This window comes from Phaethon aethereus (genome assembly GCF_964289735.1).
Source record: "Phaethon aethereus genome assembly, chromosome: 1".
Classification (NCBI taxonomy): domain Eukaryota; kingdom Metazoa; phylum Chordata; class Aves; order Phaethontiformes; family Phaethontidae; genus Phaethon; species Phaethon aethereus.
In genome coordinates, this window is record NC_138575.1 from 155,402,555 (window position 1) to 155,411,745 (window position 9,191).

The window sequence follows — 9,191 nt, forward strand, 5'->3', positions numbered from 1 at the left end:
CGATTTTAAGGTATTTTTGCTTTTAAATTTAGAGCAGGATTATGCCTATATAATTAGATGGAAGAGTATTTTTTTGAGGTGGCTGAAAGTCAAATCCCATCATGCTTATTTATATCTTGGCTATGAATAGTTCCACTGATCTCAATAAGACTTCTGGAGGAGTACCCAAGGTGAGTAATGATGAAAAACTTGGTTATTAAAAAAGAGAGGGCAAAAGCAAAACAGAACAGTTTCATAAGATCAATCAACAGCAAATTTCTAAATAGTGAAATTGAAAATGCACTTGAAAGCATGACACAGAAATGAATTCCCAGAAACACTGTGAGGAAAGGGATGCACTGGGGAGTGGTGCACTTCATTTTAATCATAAATATATGGTTAAAGACACAGAAAAATAGGAAATTTTGAATGCAGCATCTTTATGTAAACTCTCAACAGGATATTACAGTATGGCAATGTTTCAAATATAAAGATAGTGCCCTTATGCTGTGTTTGAAACGATTTTAATAAACGTTAGGGTTGTTTTAGTAGGCTTTAGTGCCTAGATATAATGTCTAATACAGTGAAAGTCCAACTAACTAGCTATCAAAACAAATCGGAAATACGCTTGTGTTTTTTGTCTCTTTATACAAGTTAGAAAGCAGCTAGGAAGCCCTCTTTCATATTGTAGGAGGGAAAGATTTTCTGTTACAGAAGTAACTGTTACTAAAAAAATCATCATAGCATTCTTTTTTCTAGTTCTAAACTAGAAGACGACTTAAAAATTTTATACAGTAAGTTTCTAATTTGAAGACCACAAACTTAAGCAAAAATTTCCAGCATTACTCTCCAAAAACGTGCTGGTCAATTATATTTGCATGTTCTAAATTCCGCTTTGATCATCCTTTCTTGTCTTAATCTCTTCACACAGGTAAGTAAATCATGACTGTCTTTATACTCCTAATTACATTAAGATTTCCTTTTTAAATGAGTTCTATTATCCACTGATAGCTGGTGTGTCCCTCACCCAAGGGCCAGACGTTGGTGGATGAAGCAAGAGCCCATGAAGGGGTTCCATGCTTTTAGGAGACATCACTGTGATAAATTTAATTTCGCAGTGATCAGTTTATGCTTTGAAGGTCACAATGTTATCTTTCTGTAAGGGGATAAAAAGAGGACAGCTGTTTTTACTGCCAAATTCAATCAAATTCTTTTGACCTTTAATAAGCGCCTGGAGGAGAAGTCCCACTTCTCTCTTTATACTGCCAGTATCCATGGGGAGGAGTTCAAAGAGGAAGGAAAAAAGGGGATCAACAATGGCTCATCCAGCCAAGAGGTGAAGTAATAGTGTAGTAACAGGGCTAGAGGGAGGATGAAGTGTTACTCCTTGACTGGATGTGATTTTGCCCTGAGGCGGAGTTGTCTGTGACACTCTTCAATGGCCTTTGACCAGCAACAATGCTGACAAGCTTGGCACCACATGAATTTCTTCACAGGGAATAGCTATGGCTCACAGGCTAGAGAAATTACTTAAAATTAGAGTATAAAATACAGAAGATACTTGATATGCATGAATGTCAATAGCGACAAGGTGGGCTCAACTGAAAACACAGGTCTATTCTTCTGTATATGTCACTTTTTTTAACGATTCACATGATGACAGTATTGAACTTGCAAATGAAAATGAAGTTCTTCCAGCTGTCACAAACCTGCATTGTGAAAATAACTTCACATTTAAAAGTCACAAATTGGATTCATTTTGTCTTCCACGTCACTATTAGTCGCTAGGATCGTGCCATCTGATTCTGCCAAACCTGCCCTCAGGTTCCCATTCGTGGGCTGCTGCAGTCCATAGGACTTCTCATAGATACATGGGTCTGTTTATCATGAACAATTATCTTGATGAGTTTGTAAGAACTAAAGCAAATTCTCTCTTATTACCAGCTAACTTACTTCATTCCTTTCACGATGCTGGAAAGAGTGAAAACCTAAGACATCTTCTTACAGGCCATAATTCTGTAACTTCTTGTAGGCATACAGATCTCTGTACACATCCACGCACAGCGCCCTATTAAACTCCAGGAACATGATAGAATACTAGGATAGCCTTGGGTTCTCATGTGTTGATGGAGTCTGATTAGACCTTAAAATGCTGCAGGTAGAAAAAAAGAAATCTATGCTAATCTATGCACCTTTTGTGCATTTACCAGAACTTTTTGCTTTATGATCACTTTGAATCACAATTGCTTACTTTCTGATCAAGCTCCCAATCCTATATTTCCACGTTATTTGGTGCGTACATCCACACTAAGCTCCCTGAAATCAGGAAAAAAGCTTTTTTATTTTAATATAGCAAAAAGTCTAGAAAAACTAGAGCACTGGTTCCTTCATATGGTAAAACATATCAATCCATCTAGACAGGTACAAAATATGGGAGGACTTGGGTGATTTTGGTGAACGGGGAGTACTAGTAAGGAGAGAGAATCAAGCTGGCTGGTGGTGTGGACACAGCAGGGCTACTCCCTCCACATGGTGCCGGCTGCCGGCTGTTCACAAACTCAGAATCCTTGCTAAAGAAACTGATTTGAGACCTTGACTCACAGTTGAGCAACAAAGGCTAAACTAACTTCCTACAGAAGACATGAGTGGGGATTCAGTTCCTCCTGAACCCCTGTTTTCATCTGCATCTCCAGCATCTGTGCATCAGGGAAGTTTACTACAGCTTGGTGGCTGTATCTACCATGTATCTATCATGTTGCCTCATGGTTTCTATCTAAGACCTTCTTTTCAGTTGCCTGTGACACAGGCAAAGTGTAATCATCCATGTCAGGCTTTTCCATGATAAGGATGTCTCAAGCTGGTTGACTTACCTGTCTCATTTTCAGTGCGCTGTGATTCAGACACCTACCACGCAGAATACAGCAATATGCTTGTTCAATCCTGGTGAAAGAAAACAGTCCGACAACTGAGGTGCTCCAAGAGCTGCAAGGTTTGAAGAAGAGGTAGAGCAGGGACGCCTGCTGAGGGGAAGCAAAGGCCTGTGCACCTTGCTGGCGTGAGTAGCCAGCACTGCCCAGCTGAAGCCCCAGGGAACTGAAGCTCGGTGGCCCCAACCACGGGCTGCCTCATCAGTCTCCTCTGTGCTGATCAAAAAAACAGCAGAAAACTACTCACTGTCACTGTTGGGCTAGTTTTTCATCAGCTCATCAAGCTCAATTGTATTCAGCACTGGTGAGGCCGCACCTCAAATACTGTGTTCAGTTTGGGGCCCCTCACTACAAGAAGGACACTGAGGTGCTGGAGCGTGTCCGGAGAAGGGCAATGAAGCTGGTCAGGGGACTGGAGCACAAGTCTTACGAGGAGCAGCTGAGGGAACTGGGGTTGTTCAGTCTGGAGAAAAGGAGGCTGAGGGGAGACCTTATTGCTCTCTACAGCTACCTGAAAGGGGGTTGTGGTGGTGTGGGTGTTGGTCTCTTCTCCCAACTAACTAGTGATAGGACGAGAGGAAATGGCCTCAAGCTGCACCAGGGGAGGTTTAGATTAGATATTTGGAAAAGTTTCTTTATCCAAAGGGTTATCAAACATTGGAACAGGCTGCCAAGGAGGTGGTGGAGTCACCATCACTGGAGGTGTTCAAAAAACGTGTAGACGTGGTGCTTTGGGACATGGTTTAGGGGGCATGGTGGTGCTGGGTTAAGGGTTGGACTTGATGGTCTTGAAGGTCTTTTCCAACCTTAATGATTCTGTGATTCAATTGGCTTGGGGAAGGGTCAAACAGAAGCAGTGCCAGCCCAAGCAAAGGGGTGGGAAAAGGAGAGGGAGAAAGGGGTGGACCTGCAACCCTAGAGAAAGCAGGCTATCTCTTGATTTGAATCATAGAATCATAGAATCTTTGGATTGGAAGGGACCTTTAAAGATCATCTAGTCCAACCCCACTGCAGTGAGCAGGGACATCTCCAACAAGATCAGGTTGCTCAGAACCCTGTCCAACCTGACCTGGAATTTTGCCAGGGATGGGGCACCTACCACCTCTCTGGGCAACCTGTCCCAGTGCTTCACGACCCTTATTGTGAAACATCTCTTCCTTATGTCTAGTCTAAATCTGCCCTCTTTAGTTTAAAACCATTACCCCTTGTCCTATCGCTATAGGCCCTGCTAAAAAGTCTGTCCCTATCTTTCTTAGAAGCCCCCTTTAAGTACTGGGAGGCTGCAATAAGGTCTCCCTGGAGCCTTCTCTTCTCCAGGCTGAACAAGCCCAACTCTCTCAGCCTATCCTCATAGCAGAGGTGTTCCATCCCTCGGATCATTTTTGATCATTTTGGTGGCCCTCTTCTGGACCCGCTCCAACAGGTCCATGTCTTTCCTGTGCTGAGGGCCCCAGTGCTGGACGCAGGACTCCAGGTTGGGTCTCACAGAGCAGAGTAGAGAGGCAGAATCACCTCCCTCGACCTGCTGGCCATGCTGCTTTGGATGCAGCCCAAGAGACGGCTGGCCTTCTGGGCTGCAGGTACACATTGCTGGCTTTTCATTCCCCAGTACCCCCAAGTCCTTCTTGGCAGGGCTGCTCTCCATCCCTTCATCCCCCAGCCTGTACTGACACCGGGGTTTGCCCCGACCCAAGTGCAGAACCCTGCACTTGGCCTTGTTGAACCTCATGAGGCTCACATGGGTCCATTCCTCAAGCTTGTCCAGGTCCCTCTGGATGGCGTATCAACTGTACCATTCAGCTTGGTGTCATCTGCAAACTTGCTGAGGGTGCACTTGATCCCACTATGTCACTGATGAAGATATTAAACAGTACAGGTCTCAGTATGGACCCCTGAGGGACACTGCTCATCACCGATCTCCATCTGGACTTTGAGCCGTTGACCACTACCCTCTGGATATGACCATCCAACCAATTCCTCATTCACCCAACAGTCCACCCATCGAATCCATATCTCTCCAATTCAGAGAGAAGGATGTTGTGGGGGACCGTCTCAAAGGCCATACAGAAGTGCAGATAGATAGACAAAGATCAGTAACTCTTCACTTGTCCTCTGACGTAGTCACTCTATCCTAAACGGCCACTAGGTGGGTCAGGCAGGACTTGCCCTTGGGGAAGCCATGCTGGCTGTCTCGAATCACCTCCCTGCCCTCCACGTGCCTTAGCATAGCTTCTAGGAGGATCTGTTCCATGATCTTCCCAGGCACAGAGGTGAGGCTGGCAGGTCGGTAGTTCCCAACATCCTCCTTGCTACATTTTTAAAATTGGGCGCAATGTTCCTCTTTTTTTCCAGTCTCCAGGGGCTTCACCTGACTGCCTTGAAGTGCAGGGCAATTTCCCTTGATTAGGGCATCTAGGTTGTGGACTAATCCATGGGGTGAAGAGGAAGAACCTAGTCTATGTAAGAATAAGTATGTAGACAGAGCAGTGGCAACGTGATGAATAGCTCTTTCAGGCTTTGTAGTTTTGTAGCCTGAAAGAGAGTGCCTTGAGAGTGAGCTGTAGTTACGGCTGTCTGGAAGATGATGAGTGCAAATTTATCTGTTTAATGAGCATGCACGCTCATTTGCTCATTTAGAAGAAAGAAGTCATAAAGGAAGGCAATAAGCAGAAACAAAACCAGAAATTGCCATGCTTCACAAACTGCTGCCTGTTCATAGCTTTTGCAGTGACCTCATGCCTTGCGAAGAAGTGCAACAAGTAAACCACTGGAGTGCCAGCACGTTTTCAGGATGAGGAATAAGCCTCCCTTATTACACTTCTCTTCTGTTCGTAAGGCCTTGTCTAGGATTTGCTAGATAACTGAGGTACCCGCCTCTGTTTTATGGATTTGTCTGTGTTTAAAAAGCAGCGTGTTTCTTTCAGTAGTTTGTATCTCCTTTATCATTACCAACAGTCCCACTGAGATCCCTTGAGGTATCTCCAGAAAGCGCTCATCTGGTCATGGAGGTTCAGCATCCCAGAAGACAAAGACACTGCCAGAGGAGGAAAAAGAGAGACAAATTGAGGTGCTGAACACCAAGGCCACCTTTGACATGTTGGGGGCAGCAGTTAGTGGCTGGCATGACATATACCTTCAAGCGCTTGCTCAATTTGTCTCCAAAAGAAGATTGGCTCAGCAAAAATCAACCCTGTTCTGTGACAAACATTTCACCCCATGTGAGCTTACAAAATACTGTTAGCCTGGAGACCAAATGGGGCCCATAGGCAGGACAATGTATATAAATACCTCAGGAAGGCTGGCAAGGAAACAAATAAACAGGTTCTAATTTTCTCCTGCAAAATTAGGCAGCTTTCATACTGTGGGACTAAAAAGGTTGAGTTACCCTGACGCCAGCACAGTCATTATTGGCTCAGGTTTTTGGCTGGCATACAAGGCTGACATTCCCATTCTCAAGGGGGTTTTACTCTAGCACAGAAAGCGGTAGGAAACTTTAATGCATTTTCCACCTCCGTCAGCTAGTCCAAGTGTCTGAATTCCAGAACATCTCGAGACCAGCCATGGTGACCACGTTGCCACGCTGTCAGGAAGGCTAATGAACAACCTCACTGTAATTAAATGGTGTCCAGAGATACTCTAAAATGAAAAACAAATGAACCCCAGACAATGTATGCAGCCTGCATACATGCACTACCCAGACAGTAAAGTATTCCATATTCCTTCCTATCAAGCAACTTTTGACATTCTTCATGCCCGTACTTACCATAGTGGAGACCTCCTGCTACAGACAACTCCGTGATTTTGGGAAATTATCTTGCAACAGGCCTATGCATCTGAGGGCTAGAGAGCAAATTACAGGCTCTTAATGTTTTCCCAAATATTTTCACATATGCTCTGTTATTACCTATATTGCATTACAGGCTATCATGAGCCATTTGACTTTAACAACAGGCGACTTAAATTGTATGCTGTAGATTGGAGCGCGTTCATACAAGGGGATGTTGGCAGTAGTAACCAAACCCACTGTGCTGTGCCTAGCGAACATGTTTCTCCTGAGGGCAGTGGAAGCTTAGACTGCTGAGGACTTCACAACTGAGTATTTAAAGGCTTACCTCAGGAGCTCTTCTACATACCTGGAACCTCTCCACGTCACCATATTCCTAAATTCTCACAAGGATCTGAAACAACACAGTCCTCTGCCATCTTACTGTATCCGATTATTAGGGGTAGATTACTATGAAACAGAGATGGTCCCTTAACTAAGTGGTGAATGGGAGGTGTATAGTAGTGGGATAATGCACATCCCAGGCTGCGTCAGAGCCATTAACTGTGGTGCCAGGTCCAAATGAGCATTGGGCCTGATGGATTTGTCATCTCATTTAGCTAGGCTATGGTTGACATACAGAAGTAATGCATTGCCATCAGTGGAAGTTGGCTGGTGACACTTTCAGCAGTCCCCTGTCTGTCTGACCGCTGCTAGCTGGAAATGCACACGCTCAAAATTGTGGGGATGTGGGTATCTGTTTCAAGGAACTGCAGAGAACATCTGCGAAGGGAGCAGTGTTCTCTTTTTATAACGCATGTTATTTATTAACGAAACCTAAAATCCCAGTTGAATTTCACCCTATTAGTGAAACTGTTTTCTGTCCTAACTTGTTTGCATCACTGTTTGAAGCTATTGATACCTGTTTTGAACACCAGAAAGACCTACATTTCAGTAGTACATCAGAGTAACTCAAGTACAGCAGAATCTTGGCAAAATACAGAAATAATAGTTTTAAGTGCTTTAACTGCTATGATTTGGTGGCAGAAGAACTGCACTGCCATAAATCAATAATCATACTTAAAACTTTAGGTATTTGTTTATTATGTGGACAGTAAATCAATGCATTAGGTGAGAGTACATACACTGAGGATCCCTTTACCCGTTCAGGTCTTCATGGTCTAAACTCTTTGATACAAGGTTGTTCTTTTCTCTTTCTGAAATGGTGCCTGCCACTTCAAAAGGGTGTAACTTACATTGCACCTGGGAATTTGCAAATAGTATCCATGTGAACAGAATGTCTGATCATTTTACACTTTCATACCAGGCACCCAGAAGAAACCTATTTGCTTTGCACTGCCTCAGAGATGCACTTTGATTCAATGAGTTTCTTTTTCCTGGCTCTGGTTTTGAGATGGGAATCCAGGCAGGAAATGGGAATCAGAGGCGAAGGCTGCACACACCACAGAAAAATTCTGCCATAACAATAAGAAGGGCAATGACCTGGTGAGGGGTCTGGAGCACAAGTCTTCCGAGAAGTGGCTGAGAGAACTGGGGTTGTTCAGTCTGGAGGAGAGGAGGCTGAGGAGAGACCGTATCGCTCTCTATAACTACCTGAAAGAGGGTTGTGGTGAGGTGGGTGTTGGCCTCTTCCCCCAAGCAACTAGCGATAGGATGAGAGGAAATGGCCTCAAGTTGTACCAGGGGAGGTTTAGATTAATATTAGGAAAAATTTTTTTATGGAGAGAGTGGTCAGGCATTGGCACAGGCTGCCCAGGGCGGTGGTGGAGTCACCATCATTGGAAGTGTTCAAAAAATGTGTAGACATGGCACTTCAGGACTTGGTTTAGTGGGCATGCTGGTGTTGGGCTGATGGTTGGACTTGATCTCAAAGGTCTTTTCCAACTTTAATGATTCTGTGATTCTGTGAAAGAACCCCCACCTCACATAGTATTTCACACAGCCTTGAATCACATCCCATGTTATTATTTTGGAATCTCTTGTAAGAATTTTTTTTCCCTCACATAAATCGACATCCTTTCTTTGGGTATCTTCAGTACTTTAACATCTGGTGAGTATCTGCTCCTGAAGAGAAATTATGTATCACCAGGTGCAGCTGCAAAAGCACAAATCTGGGCAGTAAAAGCAGAATATAGCAAAATTAACTGGGCATGTCTTAAAAAATACTGCTACAGAGCTGTTCCTTTTTAGCAGGTAAGCAAAAATCAAAGCATCTCATAAATGTGAAACCTAGGCTGGCTAAAGAAATTCTAACAGTTTCAAGACAAGACATTCAAGTGTGAGCATGCATGCTCATTTATTATGAAAAGTGCTGCTATCTGGATGCTTTCGTGTAGGGAGGGAGAAGAAAGTGATAACCAGTAAATTCTCTTAAAAATGCTCTAGCAGTTGTTTCCCCGCCAGTTGTTCCGCACATTATTCCTTTCCTTGCCTGAAATTCGTAACCTGTTTACGTCCTATGAAAATACTTTTCTGGATTTGTTTAGCACGAAGAGGATTGA